The 22,500-nt window shown below is 50.4% G+C and overlaps 1 protein-coding gene across 7 annotated transcripts in view; it reads right to left on the minus strand.

Moving 5' to 3' along the window:
• LOC128698165 (uncharacterized) overlaps positions 1 to 22,500 on the minus strand; it is a 420,261-nt gene that overhangs the window by 293,835 nt on the left and 103,926 nt on the right. The window contains exons 1-2 of one of the 7 annotated variants that reach the window (XM_070088894.1): positions 21,169 to 21,265; positions 7,454 to 8,024 (exon numbers count right to left, since the gene is read on the minus strand). The exons of 3 other annotated variants lie outside the window; for them this stretch is intronic. The gene's annotated coding sequence lies outside the window, so the exon portion shown is untranslated. Of the gene's footprint in view, positions 1 to 7,453; positions 8,118 to 21,168; positions 21,307 to 22,500 lie in introns of those variants that run through there. 3 more of the 7 variants (XM_070088899.1, XM_070088898.1, XM_070088895.1) reach the window with 3 other exon arrangements.

Raw genomic sequence — 22,500 nt, forward strand, 5'->3', positions numbered from 1 at the left:
ACTCTACGGTGATCTTCACATACCCAGGTAACGTTGACTGTTTCACAGTCTCCAACACTACGGTGATCTTCACATACCCAGGTAACGTTGACTGTTTCACAGTCTCCAACACTACGGTGATCTTCACATACCCAGGTAACGTTGACTGTTTCACAGTCTCCAACACTACGGTGATCTTCACATACCCAGGTAACGTTGACTGTTTCACAGTCTCCAACACTACGGTGATCTTCACATACCCAGGTAACGTTGACTGTGTTTCACAGTCTCCAACACTACGGTGATCTTCACATACCCAGGTAACGTTGACTGTTTCACAGTCTCCAACACTACGGTGATCTTCACATAGCCAGGTAACGTTGACTGTGCTTCACAGTCTCCAACACTACGGTGATCACATACCCAGGTAACATTGACTGTGTTTCACAGTCTCCAACACTACGGTGAGCTTCACATACCCAGGTAACGTTGACTGTGCTTCACAGTCTCCAACACTACGGTGATCACATACCCAGGTAACATTGACTGTGTTTCACAGTCTCCAACACTACGGTGATGTTCACATACCCAGGTAACATTAACTGTGTTTCACAGTCTCCAACACTACGGTGATCTTCACATACCCAGGTAACGTTGACTGTGCTTCACAGTCTCCAACACTACGGTGATGTTCACATACCCAGGTAACATTGACTGTGTTTCACAGTCTCCAACACTACGGTGATGTTCACATACCCAGGTAACATTAACTGTGTTTCACAGTCTCCAACACTACGGTGATCTTCACATACCCAGGTAACGTTGACTGTGCTTCACAGTCTCCAACACTACGGTGATGTTCACATACCCAGGTAACATTGACTGTGTTTCACATTCTCCAACACTACGGTGATCTTCACATACCCAGGTAACGTTGACTGTTTCAGTCTCCAACAGTACGGTGATCTTCACATACCCAGGTAACGTCGACTGTGCTTCACAGTCTCCAACACTACGGTGATCACATACCCAGGTAACATTGACTGTGTTTCACAGTCTCCAACACTACGGTGATGTTCACATACCCAGGTAACATTAACTGTGTTTCACAGTCTCCAACACTACGGTGATCTTCACATACCCAGGTAACGTTGACTGTGCTTCACAGTCTCCAACACTACGGTGATGTTCACATACCCAGGTAACATTGACTGTGTTTCACAGTCTCCAACACTACGGTGATGTTCACATACCCAGGTAACATTAACTGTGTTTCACAGTCTCCAACACTACGGTGATCTTCACATACCCAGGTAACGTTGACTGTGCTTCACAGTCTCCAACACTACGGTGATCTTCACATACCCAGGTAATGTTGACTGTGCTTCACAGTCTCCAACACTACGGTGATCTTCACATACCCAGGTAACGTTGACTGTGCTTCACAGTCTCCAACACTACGGTGATGTTCACATACCCAGGTAACATTGACTGTGTTTCACAGTCTCCAACACTACGGTGATCTTCACATACCCAGGTAACGTTGACTGTTTCAGTCTCCAACAGTACGGTGATCTTCACATACCCAGGTAACGTCGACTGTGCTTCACAGTCTCCAACACTACGGTGATCTTCACATACCCAGGTAACATTGACTGTTTCACAGTCTCCAACACTACGGTGATCTTCACATACCCAGGTAACATTGACTGTTTCACAGTATCCAACACTACGGTGATCTTCACATACCCAGGTAACATTGACTGTGTTTCACAGTCTCCAGCACTACGGTGATCTTCACATACCCAGGTAACGTTGACTGTGCTTCACAGTCTCCAACACTACGGTGATCTTCACATACCCAGGTAACATTGTGTTTCACAGTCTCCAACACTACGGTGATCTTCACATACCCAGGTAACATTGACTGTGCTTCACAGTCTCCAACACTACGGTGATCACATACCCAGGTAACGTTAACTGTGCTTCAGTCTCCAACACTACGGTGATCTTCACATACCCAGGTAACATTGACTGCGTTTCACAGTCTCCAACACTACGGTGATCTTCACATACCCAGGTAATGTTGACTGTTTCACAGTCTCCAACACTACGGTGATCTTCACATACCCAGGTAACGTTGACTGTGCTTCACAGTCTCCAACACTACGGTGATCTTTACATACCCAGGTAACGATGACTGTGCTTCACAGTCTCCAACACTACGGTGATCTTTACATACCCAGGTAACATTGACTGTGTTTCACAATCTCCAACACTACGGTGATCTTCACATACCCAGGTAACGTTGACTGTGCTTCACAGTCTCCAACACTACGGTGATCTTTACATACCCAGGTAACGATGACTGTGCTTCACAGTCTCCAACACTACGGTGATCTTTACATACCCAGGTAACATTGACTGTGTTTCACAGTCTCCAACACTACGGTGATCTTCACATACCCAGGTAACGTTAACTGTGCTTCACAGTCTCCAACACTACGGTGATCTTCACATACCCAGGTAACGTTGACTGTGCTTCACAGTCTCCAACACTACGGTGATCTTCACATACCCAGGAAACATTGGCTGTTTTTCACAGTCTCCAACACTACGGTGATCTTCACATACCCAGGTAACATTGACTGTGTTTCACAGTCTCCAACACTACGGTGATCACATACCCAGGTAACGTTGACTGTGTTTCACAGTCTGCAACACTACGGTGATCTTCATATACCCAGGTAACATTGACTGTGTTTCACAGTCTCCAACACTACGGTGATCTTCACATACCCAGGTAACGTTGACTGTTTCACAGTCTCCAACACTACGGTGATCTTCACATACCCAGGTAACGTTGACTGTGTTTCACAGTCTCCAACACTACCGTGATCTTCACATACCCAGGTAACATTGACTGTGCTTCACAGTCTCCAACACTACGGTGATCTTCACATACCCAGGTAACATTGACTGTTTCACAGTCTCCAACACTACGGTGATCTTCACATACCCAGGTAACGTTGACTGTGCTTCACAGTCTCCAACACTACGGTGATCTTCAGATACTCAGGTAACGTTGACTGTTTCACAGTCTCCAACACTACGGTGATCTTCACATACCCAGGTAACATTGACTGTGTTTCACAGTCTCCAGCACTACCGTGATCTTCACATACCCAGGTAACGTTGACTGTTTCACAGTCCCCAACACTACGGTGATCTTCACATACCCAGGTAACGTTGACTGTGTTTCACAGTCTCCAGCACTACCGTGATCTTCACATACCCAGGTAACGTTGACTGTTTCACAGTCTCCAACACTACGGTGATCTTCACATACCCAGGAAACATTGACTGTGTTTCACAGTCTCCAACACTACCGTGATCTTCACATACCCAGGTAACATTGACTGTGTTTCACAGTCTCCAACGCTACGGTGATCTTCACATACCCAGGTAACATTGACTGTGTTTGACAGTCTCCAACACTACGGTGATCTTCACATACCCAGGTAACGTTGACTGTGCTTCACAGTCTCCAACACTACGGTGATCTTCACATACCCAGGTAAGATTGTGTTTCACAGTCTCCAACACTACGGTGATCTTCACATACCCAGGTAACATTGACTGTGCTTCACAGTCTCCAACACTACGGTGATCACATACCCAGGTAACGTTAACTGTGCTTCAGTCTCCAACACTACGGTGATCTTCACATACCCAGGTAACATTGCGTTTCACTGTCTCCAACACTACGGTGATCTTCACATATCCAGGTAACGTTGACTGTTTCACAGTCTCCAACACTACGGTGATCTTCACATACCCAGGTAACGTTGACTGTGTTTCACAGTCTCCAACACTACGGTGATCTTCACATACGCAGGTAACGTTGACTGTGTTTCAAAGTCTCCAACACTACGGTGATCTTCACATACCCAGGTAACATTGACTGTGCTTCACAGTCTCCAACTCTACGGTGATCTTCACATACCCAGGTAACATTGACTGTGTTTCAAAGTCTCCAACACTACGGTGATCTTCACATACGCAGGTAACGTTGACTGTGTTTCACAGTCTGCAACACTACGGTGATCTTCACATACTCAGGTAACATTGTGTTTCACAGTCTCCAACACTACGGTGATCTTCACATACGCAGGTAACGTTGACTGTGTTTCACAGTCTCCAACACTACGGTGATCTTCACATACCCAGGTAACGTTGACTGTGCTTCACAGTCTCCAACACTACGGTGATCTTCACATACCCAGGTAACGTTGACTGTGCTTCACAGTCTCCAACACTACGGTGATCTTCACCAACAAGACTGAGGGACTGATTACCTCAAGTTTAGTACATAGTTTTACAGTCTTCACATTACATCCTTAATTTTGTATTGATAAAGCCACTGGAGGGCGAAACGTCTACAATAAAGATTCCCAGATGTTGTACATCGTGTCTGATTTCATCTCGTTGGTATTGTATACCATTCATGTGTCAGGAAATATTCCTGGAAAATGCCTCTTCTGCTCGGCTTTAAACTTTTATTGCTGGCGTGTCTACAATAAAGGAACCTGTGGCAGTTATATTAACCAAACTGTTTCCTCTCAACTAACTGCCGATGTGAATAACGTGTTATAGATATTTAACCAAAACAGGACTCAAAGCAATGACTTTGACTTGACCAAAAATAGACTGAGGAAGGATATAGGAAAACAGAGTTGTGGAACAAACTCCCGAGTAGCGTTATTGAAGCTAAAACCTTGTGTAGCTTTAAAAATAAGTTAGACAAGTACATGAGTGGGTGTGACTCGGACCTGCCTAGTATGGGCCAGTAGAGAAATGGTATAGTATGGGCCAGTAGGCCTACATCAGTGCTCCTTCCTTAAGTGGGTGTGACTTATACCTGCCTAGCATGGGCCAGTAGAGAAATGGTATAGTATAGTAGAGAAATGTTATAGTATGGGCCAGTAGGCTTCCAGCAGTGCTCCTTCCTTAAGTGGGTGTGCCTTAGACCTGCCTAGCATGGGCCAGTAGAGAAATGGTATAGTATAGTAGAGAAATGTTATAGTATGGGCCAGTAGGCTTCCAGCAGTGCTCCTTCCTTAAGTGGGTGTGACTTAGACCTGCCTAGCATGGGCCAGTAGGCTTCCAGCAGTGCTCCTTCCTTAAGTGGATGTGACTTAGACCTGCCTAGCATGGGCCAGTAGGCTTCCAGCAGTGCTCCTTCCTTAAGTGGGTGTGACTTAGACCTGCCTAGCATGGGCCAGTAGGCTTCCAGCAGTGCTCCTTCCTTAAGTGGATGTGACTTAGACCTGCCTAGCATGGGCCAGTAGGCTTCCAGCAGTGCTCCTTCCTTAAGTGGGTGTGACTTAGACCTGCCTAGCATGGGCCAGTAGGCTTCCAGCAGTGCTCCTTCCTTAAGTGGGTGTGACTTAGACCTGCCTAGCATGAGCCAGTAGGCTTCCAGCAGTGCTCCTTCCTTAAGTGGGTGTGACTTAGACCTGCCTAGCATGGGCCAGTAGGCTTCCAGCAGTGCTCCTTCCTTAAGTGGATGTGACTTAGACCTGCCTAGCATGGGCCAGTAGGCTTCCAGCAGTGCTCCTTCCTTAAGTGGGTGTGACTTAGACCTGCCTAGCATGGGCCAGTAGGCTTCCAGCAGTGCTCCTTCCTTAAGTGGATGTGACTTAGACCTGCCTAGCATGGGCCAGTAGGCTTCCAGCAGTGCTCCTTCCTTAAGTGGGTGTGACTTAGACCTGCCTAGCATGGGCCAGTAGGCTTCCAGCAGTGCTCCTTCCTTAAGTGGATGTGACTTAGACCTGCCTAGCATGGGCCAGTAGGCTTCCAGCAGTGCTCCTTCCTTAAGTGGGTGTGACTTAGACCTGCCTAGCATGGGCCAGTAGGCTTCCAGCAGTGCTCCTTCCTTAAGTGGGTGTGCCTTAGACCTGCCTAGCATGGGCCAGTAGAGAAATGGTATAGTATAGTAGAGAAATGTTATAGTATGGGCCAGTAGGCTTCCAGCAGTGCTCCTTCCTTAAGTGGGTGTGACTTAGACCTGCCTAGCATGGGCCAGTAGGCTTCCAGCAGTGCTCCTTCCTTAAGTGGATGTGACTTAGACCTGCCTAGCATGGGCCAGTAGGCTTCCAGCAGTGCTCCTTCCTTAAGTGGGTGTGACTTAGACCTGCCTAGCATGGGCCAGTAGGCTTCCAGCAGTGCTCCTTCCTTAAGTGGGTGTGACTTAGACCTGCCTAGCATGAGCCAGTAGGCTTCCAGCAGTGCTCCTTCCTTAAGTGGGTGTGACTTAGACCTGCCTAGCATGGGCCAGTAGGCTTCCAGCAGTGCTCCTTCCTTAAGTGGGTGTGACTTAGACCTGCCTAGCATGGGCCAGTAGGCTTCCAGCAGTGCTCCTTCCTTAAGTGGGTGTGACTTAGACCTGCCTAGCATGGGCCAGTAGGCTTCCAGCAGTGCTCCTTCCTTAAGTGGGTGTGACTTAGACCTGCCTAGCATGGGCCAGTAGGCTTCCAGCAGTGCTCCTTCCTGTTCTTAACACAAATAACACATATGTAACATATATGTGTCTTATCTTTCTGTTATCCTTAAAAATATTGATTATATTCACAACACTAAATTAATTACCAACATTCATACTTAAACCTTAAACACTTGTTAATGTTAGTGTTTGAGACGTTGCCTTGATTCTGACCTAGGTCACAGGTGACCTGGGTAGGTCACAGGTAACCTGGGTAGGTCACAGGTGACCTGGCTAGGTCACAGGTGACCTGGCTAGGTCACAGGTAACCTGGCTAGGTCACAGGTAACCTAGCTAGGTCACAGATAACCTGGCTAGGTCACAGGTAACCTGGCTAGGTCACAGGTGACCTGGGTAGGTCACAGGTAACCTAGCTAGGTCACAGGTAACCTGGCTAGGTCACAGGTAACCTAGCTAGGTCACAGGTAACCTGGCTAGGTCACAGATAACCTGGCTAGGTCACAGATAACCTGGCTAGGTCACAGATAACCTGGCTAGGTCACAGGTAACCTGGGGAGAGGATCAAGTTGACACGATAACATGAGAATTAAGCTAACACCATGATAATCTAAATACACTTCTTGGATTAACTAGGTAAAGTTATAGGATATATCTAGATATATGTACATATATCTACCACGGTGTAGGTCTACAACACGTGTGTAACACCTTACCAACACTTACAAATTTATTCTGTGTTACTGTTATCTGAAATCCTAGATTTCGTTAGCTGCACTAGCTCCTGGGGTTTCTACGTTATATCTACGTTATATCTACGTTATATCTACGTTATATCTACCTACTCTACTGTTAAGATCACTTCTACGAGTCCTCAGAACTACTGTTTGTATGTATGCTACAGTTTGTGTAGTGTTTGTAGAGTTACTACTCACATCTCTCATTTTTCTCGGGAAAAACTGTGATTCTTACTTTGTTTATCTCGATGGATGAAGGAGGTTGAGCTGGTCTGGGTGATGACTGGTAGTGGATGGGTGAGCAGTAATCCAGTGGGTGAGCAGTGCTAGATGGATGACAGTCTTAAAGCTAGTTTCAGTGTTCAGTAACTGCATTTGTCTGTGAGTTTCTTGCAAGACACTGCTGTTTCTCCTGCTGGAGGGTGTTCTGTCTTATATACCTCCACAAGTGTGCTCACAACACACACACACACACACACACACACATACGTCTTAGTGTGAAGGGAGTCTTAATTATCCTCCCCCTCCATCTCCTCCTCCACTTCTTCCATATTCGAGATGTGTTGCGGAGGAAAACACTGAGGAAGGTGTGGGAGGTGTTGCTGTGGCTCCTTTACTCCGCCATCTTTCCCGTTAACACACCGAGGGGACCAACACAGTTGCCATCCCCTCATTCTCCCGGTCATACAACCATATACGTAATACACCTCAATTGACCTGGTATTTCCTTTCATTTACACTGGATATGTTGAAGCAGAATCATAGCTAACCCGAGCGCACCACCGCAGCTTGCAACATAACACACCCTGCATAGAGAAAATACAATAATATAGAGAAGTGGAGCCAGGGGCGTCGGCGCCCAGCCTGCCTGGTCTCAGTGACGCCTCCAAGATACAACAAGTTTTGCCCTGACACACTTCACAGCCCACGAGGTCTCTCTCAAAATAATACAACAGCTGTATCATCCATGTAGTTCTGTAACTTTTAATAGAGAATAAAGCTAATGTTATGGATATATTTGCAAATGCTGGAGTTTTCTGCCAGTGTTGGGAGGACTGTGGCGCTTGATGTACAGAATCAATATCTCGGGGGATGTGTTTCAGGGGGAGGTGAGGATGGGTGGGTAGTGAGGGAGTGGAAAAAGAGGGAGGGGTGCGTGGTGGCAGAAGGTGGCATTAGAGGTGGGGGTGATGGGGAGGGGGGTTATAGTAGGGGGGTGGCATGATAAGGGGAATGACTTATCAACACAATTAATATTACGTTTCCTCACAAATAATGTTCAACACTTCCAGTCTCGCAACAGTAGCTGTTGCTGCTAGAGTTTTCTAGCAGTCTTCCCTGGAGGTGACCTACAATACTCGGCTATCCCACAGGTACCTATTTTTACTGCTAGGTGGGCAGGAACAAGACGGGTGTGAGGGACCTGTACCACATGTACCACCATGGGTGTCCAGGTACCTATTTTTACTGCTAGGTGGGCAGGAACAAGACGGGTGTGAGGGACCTGTACCACATGTACCACCATGGGTGTCAAGCAGAGAAACAATCTAGTTATCACACGCAATCCAACCATTCCATGTTAACAGTGTATTGTTAACCCTCCACTACCCAAGTTAACAGTATCGTCCTCTTTGTGGGAACCATCAGTCATTAAAGACTTGAGTCAGTCACTAGAGATCAGTCACACTCCAGCACTCACAATAACACCAAAAATAATCCGCACATAGGAGAGACCAGCTTACGACAACGTTTCGGTCAGGCTTGGATAATTTACAAGGTCATCGTAACGATAGTATGACTGTAAATGGTCCAAGTCAGACCGAAACGTCGTGGTAAGATCCTCTCTCCTATGTGCTGGTTATGTGTATTGTTCCAGTCACTGACCTCCCTGACTGCATGACCTCCCTGACTGCATGACCTCCCTGACTGCATGACCTCACTTCCTGCCAGCAGTAACAGTCAGGTTGATTATACCCTGATCCACGCGAGGCCTGGTCATGGACCAGTCCACGGAACACCGTCCAGGCAGGCAGACTGGTGTCAGGGTATAACAGTCAGGACAGTTTAAGGCAGTTAAAGAGTCAACCAGGTCATCCAGTCTTAACTCTGCTCACTTAACTGTTTAATGATCCGAGGAACGGGAGGGGGAACGGGAGGGGGAACGGGAGGGGGAACGGGAGGGGGAACGGGAGGGGGAACGGGAGGGGGATTTAGAGGTGTGGTGCTATGATGTAACGAGTGGGGGGAGTTATAGGCAGGAGAGGGGAGGTAAATGGTAGGGTAGGTACCAGTTATGGTAGTGAGGGAGGTGGTAGTTGTGGTAGTTGTCATTGTTGTGGTAGTGGTGGTAGTTGTGGTAGTGGTGGTAGTAGTGGTGGTAGCTGTGGTAGTAGTGGTAGTGGTGGTGATAGTTGTGGTAGTAGTGGAAGTGGTGGTAGTGGTGGTAGTGATGGTAGTAGTGGTAGTGATGGTAGTAGTGGTAGTGGTGGTGGTAGTGGTGGTGGTGGTAGTGGTGGTGGTGGTAGTGGCGGTAGTAGTGGTGGTGGTGGTAGTAGTGGTAGTGGTGGTGGTGGTAATAGTGGTAGTGGTGGTGGTAGTGGTGATAGTAGTGGTGTGGTGGTAGTGGTAGTGGTGGTGGTAGTAGTGGTAGTAGTGGTAGTGGTGGTGGTAGTGGTGGTAGTAGTGGTAGTGGTGGTGTTAGTAGTGGTGGTAGTGGTGGTGGTAGTGGTGGTAGGGATGGTAGTAGTGGTAGTAGTGGTAGTGGTGGTGGTAGTGGTGGTAGTGGTAGTGGTAGTAGTAGTGGTAGTAGTGGTGGTAGTAGTGGTAGTGGTGGTGGTAGTAGTGGTAGTGGTGGTGGTAGTGGTAGTAGTAGTGGTATAGTGGTGGTAGTAGTGGTGGTAGTAGTGGTAGTGGTGGTGGTAGTGGTGGTAGTAGTGGTGGTGGTAGTAGTGGTAGTGGTGGTGGTAGTAGTGGTTGTAGTGGTAGTGGTGGTAGTAGTGGTGGTAGTGGTGGTAGCAGTGGTTGTAGTGGTAGTGGTGGTGATGGTAGTAGTGGTGGTGGTAGTAGTGGTAGTGGTAGTAGTGGTAGTGGTAGTAGTGGTAGTGGTGGTAGTAGTAGTGGTAGTGGTGGTGGTGGTAGTAGTGGTAGTGGTGGTGGTGGTAGTAGTGGTAGTGGTGGTGGTGGTAGTAGTGGTAGTGGTGGTGGTGGTAGTAGTGGTAGTGGTGGTGGTGGTAGTAGTGGTAGTGGTGGTGGTGGTAGTAGTGGTAGTGGTGGTGGTGGTAGTAGTGGTAGTGGTGGTGGTGGTAGTAGTGGTAGTGGTGGTGGTGGTAGTAGTGGTAGTGGTGAGAAACTCTCCGGGGAAACGCCGCCAAATTTCACTTATCTGGTCACACCTCAGACAAGTGACTTTCTCCACCTCCACGACCTCCGCTCCTCCACCTCCACGACCTCCGCTCCTCCACCTCCACGACCTCCACTCCTCCACCTCCACGACCTCCACTCCTCCACCGCCTCCTCTCCTCCACCTCCACGACCTCCACTCCTCCACCTCCACGGCCTCCTCTCCTCCACCTCCACGACCTCCACTCCTCCACCTCCACGACCTCCACTCCTCCACCTCCACGACCTCCACTCCTCCACCTCCACGACCTCCACGACCTCCACCTCAACGACCTCCACTCCACCTCCACGATCTCCACTCCACCTCCACGACCTCCTCTCCTCCACGACCTCCACCTCCACGACCTCCTCTCCTCCACCTCCACGACCTCCACTCCTCCACGGCCTCCACTCCTCCACCTCCACGACCTCCACCTCCACGACCTCCACCTCCACGACCTCCACCTCCACGACCTCCACGACCTCTTCTCCACTTCCACGACCTCCACTTCCACGACCTCCACTCCACGGCCTTCTCTCACCTCCACGACCTCCACTCCTCCACCTCCACGACCTCCACTCCACCTCCTCTCCGCCACGACCTCCACTCCTCCACCTCCACTCCTCCACCTCCGCGGCCTCCACTCCTCCACGACCTCCATTCCTCCACCTCCACGACCTCCTCTCCTCCACGACCTCCACCTCCACCACCTCCACTCCACTCCTCCACGGCCTCCTCTCCTCCACCTCCACGACCTCCTCTCCTCCACCTCCACGACCTCCACTCCTCCACCTCCTCCACTCCACCTCCACGACCTCCACTCCTCTCTTCCACCTCCACGGCCTCCACTCCTCCACCTCCACGACCTCCTCTCTTCCACTTCCACGGCCTCCTCTCCTCCACCTCCACGACCTCCACCTCCATGACCTCCTCTCCTCCACCTCCACGACCTCCACTCCTCCACCTCCACGACCTCCTCTCCTCCACCTCCGCGACCTCCTCTCCTCCACCTCCACGACCTCCTCTCCTCCACCTCCACGACCTCCTCCACCTCCACGACCACCTCCACGACCACAACCACCTCCACGACCACCTCCACAACCACCTCCACGACCACATCCACAACCACCTCCACGACCACATCCACCACCTACTCGACCTCCACTACCTCCACGACCACCTCTACCTACTCGACCTCCACGACCACCTCCACGACCACTTCCACGACCACCTCCACGACCACCTCCACGACCCCCTCCACGACCACCACCACGACCACCTCCACGACCACCTCCACGACCACCTCCACGACCACCTCCACGACCAACTCCACGACCACCTCCACGACCACCTCCACAACCACCTCCACGACCACCACCACCTCCATGACCATCTCCACGACCATCTCCACGACCACCTCCACGACCACCTCCACGACCACCTCCACGACCACCTCCACAACCACCTCCACGACCACCTCCACGACCACCTCCACGACCACCTCCACGACCACCTCCACAACCACCTCCACGACCACCACCACCTCCATGACCATCTCCACGACCATCTCCACGACCACCTCCACGACCACCTCCACGACCACCTCCACGACCACAATACATCAGACGGGTCAGTTCATACAGTGAACATTTTCTTAACATTATCAGACCAGGTCGTCATCTCTTACTGTGTGACACTGTGTGACACTGTGTGATACTGTGTGACACTGTGTGACACTGTGTGATACTGTGTGACACTGTGTGACACTGTGCGACACTGTGTGACACTGTGTGACACTGTGTGACACTGTGTGACACTGTGTGACACTGTGTGACACACTGTGCGACACTGTGTGACACTGTGTGACACTGTGTGACACACTGTGCGACACTGTGTGACACTGTGTGACACTGTGTGACACTGTGTGACACTGTGTGACACTGTGTGACACACTGTGCGACACTGTGTGACACTGTGTGACACTGTGCGACACTGTGTGACACTGTGCGACACTGTGTGACACTGTGTGACACACTGTGCGACACTGTGTGACACTGTGTGACACTGTGTGACACTGTGTGACACTGTGTGACACACTGTGCGACACTGTGTGACACTGTGTGACACTGTGCGACACTGTGTGACACTGTGTGACACTGTGTGACACTGTGTGACACTGTGCGACACTGTGTGACACTGTGTGACACTGTGTGACACTGTGTGACACTGTGTGACACACTGTGCGACACTGTGTGACACTGTGTGACACTGTGCGACACTGTGTGACACTGTGTGACACTGTGTGACACTGTGTGACACACTGTGCGACACTGTGTGACACTGTGTGACACACTGTGTGACACTGTGTGACACTGTGTGACACTGTGTGACACTGTGTGACACTGTGTGACACACTGTGCGACACTGTGTGACACTGTGACATTGTGTGACACTGTGTGACACACTGTGCGACACTGTGTGACACTGTGCGACACTGTGCGACACTGTGTGACACTGTGATACTGTGTGACACTGTGTGACACTGTGTGACACTGTGTGACACTGTGATACTGTGTGACACTGTGTGACACTGTGTGACACTGTGTGACACTGTGTGATACTGTGCGACACTGTCTGACACTGTGATACTGTGTGACACTGTGATACTGTGTGACACTGTGTGACACTGTGTGACACTGTGTGACACTGTGTGACACTGTGTGACACTGTGATACTGTGTGACACTGTGTGACACTGTGTGACACTGTGTGACACTGTGTGATACTGTGCGACACTGTGATACTGTGTGACACTGTGTGACACTGTGTGACACTGTGTGATACTGTGCGACACTGTCTGACACTGTGATACTGTGTGACACTGTGTGACACTGTGTGACACTGTCTGACACTGTGATACTGTGTGACACTGTGTGACACTGTGTGACACTGTGTGATACTGTGCGACACTGACACTGTGTGACACTGTGCGACACTGTGTGACACTGTGCGACACTGTGCGACACTGTGCGACACTGTGCGACACTGTGCGACACTGTGCGACACTGTGCGACACTGTGCGACACACTGTGTGATACTGTGTGACACTTTGTGACACTGTGTGACACTGCGACACACTGTGTGATACTGTGTGACACTGTGTGACACTGTGTGACACTGTGTGACACTGTGACACTGTGCGACACTGTGTGACACTGTGCGACACTGTGACACTGTGCGACACTGTGTGACACTGTGCGACACTGTGACACACTGTGCTACACTGTGACACACTGTGCGAATACTGTGTGACACTGTGTGACACTGTGACACACTGGGTGACACTGACACACTGGGTGACACTGATGGACGCACTGGGTGACACCCTGGGTGACAGTTGTCAGCACAGCTTTAATATACGCACACACTGTGTACATACGCCTCTCCCAGTACACAACACTGGTGCATATAACACTGGTGTTCACAATTCTGGTGCACGTAACACTGGTGTACACAACACTGGTGTACACAACACTGGTGTACACAACACTGGTGTACACAACACTGGTGTACACAATACTGGTGCACACAACACTGGTGTTCACAATACTGGTGCACGTAACACTGGTATACATAACACTGGTGTACACAACACTGGTGCACACAACACTGGTGTTCACAATACTGGTGCACGTAACACTGGTGTACACAACACTGGTGTACACAACACTGGTGCACACAACACTGGTGTGCACAATACTGGTGCCCGTAACACTGGTGTACACAACACTGGTGCACACAACACTGGTGTTCACAATACTGGTGCACGTAACACTGGTGTACACAACACTGGTGTACACAACACTGGTGCACACAACACTGGTGTGCACAATACTGGTGCCCGTAACACTGGTGTACACAACACTGGTGTGCACAATACTGGTGCACGTAACACTGGTGTACACAACACTGGTGTGCACAATACTGGTGCACGTAACACTGGTGTACACAACACTGGTGTGCACAACACTGTTGCACACAACACTGGTGTTCACAACACTGGTGCACATAACACTGGTGCAAACAACACTAGTGCACACAACACTAGTGCACGCAACACTAGTGCACACAACACTGCTGTGCACAACACTGGGGCACACAATGGTCCAAACAACACTGGTACACACAACACTGGTGTACACAACGGTGTAAACAACACTGGTGTGCACAACAATGGTGTGCACAATAGTGGTGCACACAACAATGTTGCACACAACACTGGTGTACACAACACTGGTGCACACGACACTGCTGTGCACACAACACTGCTGTGCACACAACACTGGTGTACACAACGGTGTAAACAACACTGATGTGCACAACACTGGTGTACACAACGGTGTAAACAACACTGGTGTGCACAACACTGGTGCAAACAACACTGGTGCAAACAATACTGGTGTACACAACACTGGTGCACACAATGGTGCACACAACACTGGTGCACACAATGGTGCACAAAATGCTGGTGTACACAACACTGGTGCACACAATGTTGCACACAACACTGGTGCACACAATGGTGCACAAAATGCTGGTGTACACAACACTGGTGCACACAATGTTGCACACAACACTGGTGCACACAATGGTGCACACAATACTGGTGTACACAACACTGTTGCACACAGCACTGGTGCACACAACAATGGTGTACACAGCACTGGTGTACACAACACTGGTGTACACAACATTGATGTCTACACTTGTAAGCAGCACTGGTGTACACAACACTGGTGTACACAACTTTGATGTCTACACTTACACGCCCACATCTACACGCCCACACCTACACGCCCACACCTACACGCCCACACCTACAGGCCCACACCTACAGGCCCACACCTACACGCCCACACCTACAGGCCCACACCTACAGGCCCACACCTACAGGCCCACACCTACAGGCCCACACCTACAGGCCCACACCTACACGCTCACATCTACACGCCCACACCTACACGCCCACGCACATCCCCATACCTGCAGGCCCACACCTACAGGCCCACACCTACAGGCCCACACCTATAGGCCCACACCTACACGCTCACCTCTACACGCCCACACCTACACGCCCACGCACATCCCCATACCTACAGGCCCACACCTACAGGCCCACACCTACAGGCCCACACCTACAGGCCCACACCTACACGCTCACATCTACACGCCCACACCTACACGCCCACGCACATCCCCATACCTAGAGGCCCACACCTACAGGCCCACATATACAGGCCCACACCTACAGGCCCACATCTACACGCCCACACCTACACGCCCACACCTACACGCCCACGCACATCCCCATACCTACAGGCCCACACCTACAGGCCCACACCTACAGGCCCACACCTACAGGCCCACACCTACAGGCCCACATCTACACGCCCACACCTACACGCCCACACCTACACGCCCACGCACATCCCCATACCTACAGGCCCACACCTACAGGCCCACACCTACAGGCCCACACCTACAGGCCCACACCTACACGCCCACACCTACACGCCCACACCTACACGCCCACACCTACAGGCCCACACCTACAGGCACACACCTACAGGCCCACACCTACACGCCCACACCTACAGGCCCACACCTACAGGCCCACACCTACAGGCCCACACCTACAGGCCCACACCTACAGGCCCACACCTACAGGCCCACACCTACAGGCCCACACCTACAGGCCCACACCTACACGCCCACACCTACACGCCCACACCTACACGCCTACACCTACACGCCCACACCTACACGCCCACACCTACACGCCCACACCTACACGCCCACACCTACACGCCCACACCTACAGGCCCACACCTACAGGCCCACACCTACAGGCCCACACCTACAGGCCCACACCTACAGGCCCACACCTACAGGCCCACACCTACACGCCCACACCTACACGCCCACACCTACAGGCCCACACCTACAGGCCCACACCTACAGGCCCACACCTACAGGCCCACACCTACAGGCCCACACCTACAGGCCCACACCTACAGGCCCACACCTACACGCCCACACCTACAGGCCCACACCTACAGGCCCACACCTACAGGCCCACACCTACAGGCCTACACCTACAGGCCCACACCTGCACGCCCACACCTACACGCCCACACCTACACGCCCACACCTACACGCCCACACCTACAGGCCCACACCTACAGGCCCACACCTACAGGCCCACACCTACAGGCCCACACCTACAGGCCCACACCTACACGCCCACACCTACAGGCCCACACCTACAGGCCCACACCTACAGGCCCACACCTACAGGCCCACACCTACAGGCCCACACCTACAGGCCCACACCTACACGCCCACACCTACACGCCCACACCTACACGCCAACACCTACACGCCCACGCACATCCTCATTTACCGACCGTATAAAGATCACAATAGATACCTTATGGACAAGATGGTGACTGTCTCCTCTGTGGGTCCCCAAACCAGTATGGGCCCCCACACCACTGTGAGTCCCCCACACCACTGTGGGTCACCCAAACCACAGTGGGTCCCCCTAACACTGGTCCACTACCAGCATCACACTGGACCACTACTAACATCACACTGGACCACTACCAGCATCACACTGGACCACTACCAGCATCACACTGGACCACTACTAACATCACACTGGTCCACTACCAGCATCACACTGGACCACTACTAACATCACACTGGTCCACTACCAGCATCACCCTGGTCCACTACCAGCATCACCCTGGTCCACTACCAGCATCACACTGGACCACTACTAACATCACACTGGACCACTACCAGCATCACCCTGGTCCACTACCAGCATCACCCTGGACCACTACCAGCATCACCCTGGTCCACTACCAGCATCACACTGATCCACTACCAGCAGCACACTGGACCACTACTAGCATCACACTGGTCCACTACCAGCATCACCCTGGTCCACTACCAGCATCACACTGATCCACTACCAGCAGCACACTGGACCACTACTAGCATCACACTGGTCCACTACCAGCATCACACTGGACCACTACTAACATCACACTGGTCCACTACCAGCATCACCCTGGTCCACTACCAGCATCACCCTGGTCCACTACCAGCATCACACTGATCCACTACCAGCAGCACACTGGACCACTACTAGCATCACACTGGTCCGCTACCAGCATCACACTGATCCACTACCAGCATCACACTGGACCACTACTAGCATCACACTGGACCACTATCAGCATCACACTGGACCACTACTAGCATCACACTGGACCACTATCAGCATCACTGGTCCACTACCAGCATCACACTGATCCACTACCAGCATCACACTGGACCACTACTAGCATCACACTGGACCACTATCAGCATCACTGGTCCACTACCAGTATCACACTGATCCACTACCAGCATCACACTGGACCACTACTAGCATCACACTGGACCACTATCAGCATCACTGGTCCACTACCAGCATCACACTGATCCACTACCAGCCTCACACTGGTCCACTACCAGCCTCACACTGGTCCACTACCAACTATCACACCAACACTACCATAGGCCAGAGAGAAAGAGAGAAAGAGAAAGAAAGAGAGAGAGAGAGAGAGAGAGAGAGAGAGAGAGAGAGAGAGAGAGAGAGAGAGAGAGAGAGAGAGAGAGAGAGAGAGAGAGAGAGAATTAAAGCTGCAGGTGTGCCAGGTGGCTTTTTCCCATTTTCACACGACCTTGACACATTTGTAGTTAAAACCCCAGGAAAGTAGCAACCCCAGCAAGGCAGCAACCCCAGCAAGATAGCAACACCAGCAAGGTGGAAACCCCATCAAAGTAGCAACCCCAGCAAGATAGCAACATCAGCAAGGTAGGAACCCCAGCAAGGTAGCAACCCCCAACAAGGTAGAAACCCCAGCTAAGTAGCAACCCCAGCTAAGTAGCAACCCCAGCAAGGCAACAATACAAGCAAGGTAACAACACAAGCAACGTAACAACACCAGCAACGTAACACCAGCAACGTAACAACACCAGCAACGTAACAACACCAGCAACGTAACACCAGCAACGTAACAACACCAGCAACGTAACAACACCAGCAACGTAACAACACCAGCAACGTAACAACACCAGCAACGTAAGAGCACCAGTAACGTAACACCAGCAACGTAACAACACCAGCAACGTAACAACACCAGCAACGTAACACCAGCAAGGTAGCAACACCAGCAAAGTGGCAACACTGTGTTGCAGGTTGATGTGCTGCAGGCTGGTGTGTTGCAGGCTGGTTTGTTGCAGGCTGACGTGTTTCAGGCTAGTGTTGCAGGCTGGTGTGCTGCAGGCTGGTGTGTTACAAGCCAGTGTGTTGCAGGCTACTGTGTTGCAAGCTGGTGTGTTATAGGCTGGTGTGTTGCAGGCTAGTGTGCTTCAGGCTGGTGTGTTGCAAGCCAGTGTGTTACAGGCTAGTGTGTTGCAAGCTGGTGTGCTTCAGGTTGGTGTGTTACAGGCTGGTGTGTTGCAAGCCAGTGTGTTGCAGGCTACTGTGTTGCAAGCTGGTGTGTTATAGGCTGGTGTGTTGCAGGCTAGTGTGCTTCAGGCTGGTGTGTTGCAAGCCAGTGTGTTACAGGCTAGTGTGTTGCAAGCTGGTGTGCTTCAGGCTGGTGTGTTGCAGTCTGTGTTATGGTACATCATTGTATAAGGAGTATGCAATGCCAAGACATTTGTCAAAGTCATTCAAGGGGAGGGGTAGTCCCCAGCAGGGTAGGGGAGGTGGAGGTAGGGGTGATGGGAGGGGGAGTTAGGGGTGGTTGGAGAGGGAGTTGGGGGTGGTGGGAGGGGAAGGGGTAGAGGGAGGGGGAGATGTGAGACAGACACCATGCCAACACTCACCATCAGCTGATCATAGTGACGTCAAATATTTGCTTTTGGTTCTCCCAATTTCACACACACACACACACACACACACACACACACACACACACACACACACACACACACACATGCTGCAGCATACGGGCGCCTGGCAAACCTGAGAATAGCGTTCCGATACCTTAATAAGGAATCGTTCAAGACACTGTACACTGTGTATGTTAGGCCCATACTGGAGTATGCAGCACCAGTCTGGAACCCACACCTGGTCAAGAAGTTAGAGAAAGTACAAAGGTTTGCAACAAGGCTAGTCCCAGAGCTCGGGGGAATGTCGTACGAGGAAAGGTTGAGGGAGATCGGACTGACGACACTGGAGGACAGAAGGGTCAGGGGAGACATGATAACGACATACAAGATACTGCGGGGAATAGACAAGGTGGACAGAGATAGGATGTTCCAGAGAGGGGACACAGGGACAAGGGGTCACAACTGGAAGCTGAAGACTCAGACGAGTCACAGGGAAGTTAGGAAGTATTTCTTCAGTCATAGAGTTGTCAGCAAGTGGAATAGCCTAGCAAGTGAAGTAGTGGAGGCAGGAACCATACATAGTTTTAAGAAGAGGTATGACAAAGCTCAGGAAGCAGAGAGAGAGAGGACCTAGTAGCGATCAGTGAAGAGGCGGGGCCAGGAGCTGAGTCTCGACCCCTGCAACCACAATTAGGTGAGTACAATTAGGTGAGTACATAGTGGCCACTTTACTAGGTACACAATTCTAGTACTGGGTAGGGCCGCCATTATCCCCAGAACAGTTTGAATTCTTAGTGACAGATTCAACAAGGTGGCTTAAACATTCCTTAAGAGATCCTGGTCTATGTTGACATGACAACATCACACAGCTGCTGCAGATCTGTTGGCTGCACATTCATGTTGCGAATCTCCCGTTCCACCACATCCCAAAGATTTATAGCAAACCCTGACTACTATCTGCATGTTGTCAGACCAGGTGACGGTTCTATAATTATTAACTGTCTAGTTTTGGTGAGCCAGTGCCTACTGTAGCCTCAGTTTCCTGTTCTTTGCTGAGAGGAGTGTCACTCGATGTGGTCTTCTGCTGCTATTACCCATCCACGTCAATGTTCGACGTGCTGTGCGTTCCAAGATGCCCTCCAGCATACCACTGTTCTAACTCACGACTGAATTACTGTCGCCTTCCTGTCAGCTTGAACCAGTCTGGCTATTCTCATCTGACCTCTCTCATTAAGGTGTTTTCTTCCACAGAAATGTCACTCACTGCATGGTGTGTGTTTTCACAACATTCTTTGTATACTCTTTAGAGACTGTTGTGTGCGAAAATCCCAGGAGATCTGTAGTTTGAGATACTCAAACCACCCTGTCTGTCTGACACCAACAATTATTCCATATAGTTACTTAGATCACATTTCTTTCTCATTCTGATGTTCTCTTTGAACAACAACTGAACTTGACAATGTCTGCATACTTTTAGACATTCGAGTACAGGCAAATGTAATATTGTGGACAGAAGTACACACTCACGAGATTGAGTGTACATGTGTACGCTACCAATGGAGGTTAATATATAGATTTAAAGTGATTTAAAAATGGGAATATATAAAAGTACATTACCTGATGCACCATGCTGCCATTAACAGTCTGGTCCTCCACATGACCACGTGCCACCTGACACCAGCCCAGGCCACCTGACACCAGCCCAGGCCACCTGACACCAGCCCAGGCCACCTGACACCAGCCTTAACACTCCCAGCTCACCTGAAATGTAAGCAAAAGAATACTTTTAAACCCATCATTCTCTATGTAAATCAGATGCAACTATTCTTGAGAATTCAATAATATCCAAGTTTATATATCAGTGTTCTAAGAATGTTGCTACGTCACAAAATGTTTCTACGTCACAATGTTGCTACGTCATATGTTTCTGCGTCTTATGTTGCCACGTCACAATAAGTACGTGGAAGCACATCTTTGCAAGTGCTCTAGCACTCTCCTAAGTGTCTTCTCCACTACCTTGCGTGGTACGCGTGTTAGTGACGCTTGTCTGTAGTTCAACACTTCCTGTCTGTCCACTGTCTTCAACACTGGCGCTACATTCACCGTCTTCTGGATCTGTGGCAACTGTCCTGTATCTAGTGATTTTTTTGTTAGATTTTAGCTAGTGGTTCAGTGTTTCTGCTCCCTCTCTCACAACCCATGGTCACTGCTGGGACACACTGCCTCTCATGTATCCAGCTCACTCGAAGACTTCTCCCATCTTTCCCTGTCATGTGTATGGTGTCCAGGAGACTCTGGTGAGCTTTCCTGCCTCAGTGCCTCTTCCTAAGTCTCTCTCCAGGATTTTTCCTTAATTCAAGGCATAACTAAACAAATACTTGAGGACAATTGTGTTGCAGAGGTGAATTAAAGATCATAAACTGCACCTTAACAAACAGATAAAGCAAATGTGATAGTAATTATGGATAAGGCAGATTACAGTGGAAAATTGAACATGTTATAAGAAGACTGGGGAAATTACGTGCCTCTTAACTGTCTCATTCAACTCCTCACACACTTCCTTGTCTCTTCTTGTGAGCTCTCCTCCATACTTCCTCATTCTTATTACTATGTGTGTGTGTGTGTGTGTGTGTGTGTGTGTGTGTGTGTGTGTGTGTGTGTGTGTGTGTGTGTGTGTGTGTGTGTGTGTGTGTTGAGATGCATGCATACATGCTTAAATCCGTGCGTGCGTGTATGTACATGCAGGTGACCTTGTGACTGGTAGTGTGGCCAGGCGTGGTGGCAGTCCTGGAGACCTGACGTCACATATAAGCAAACTCGTTAACACATGTGACCAGGTGCCTTTTGTCTTCCACACACACACACACACGCACACACACACACACACACACGCACACACGCACACACAAACACACATACACACACATACACACACACACACACACACAC

Source organism: Cherax quadricarinatus, chromosome 26 (genome assembly GCF_038502225.1).
Source record: "Cherax quadricarinatus isolate ZL_2023a chromosome 26, ASM3850222v1, whole genome shotgun sequence".
Lineage (NCBI taxonomy): Eukaryota > Metazoa > Arthropoda > Malacostraca > Decapoda > Parastacidae > Cherax > Cherax quadricarinatus.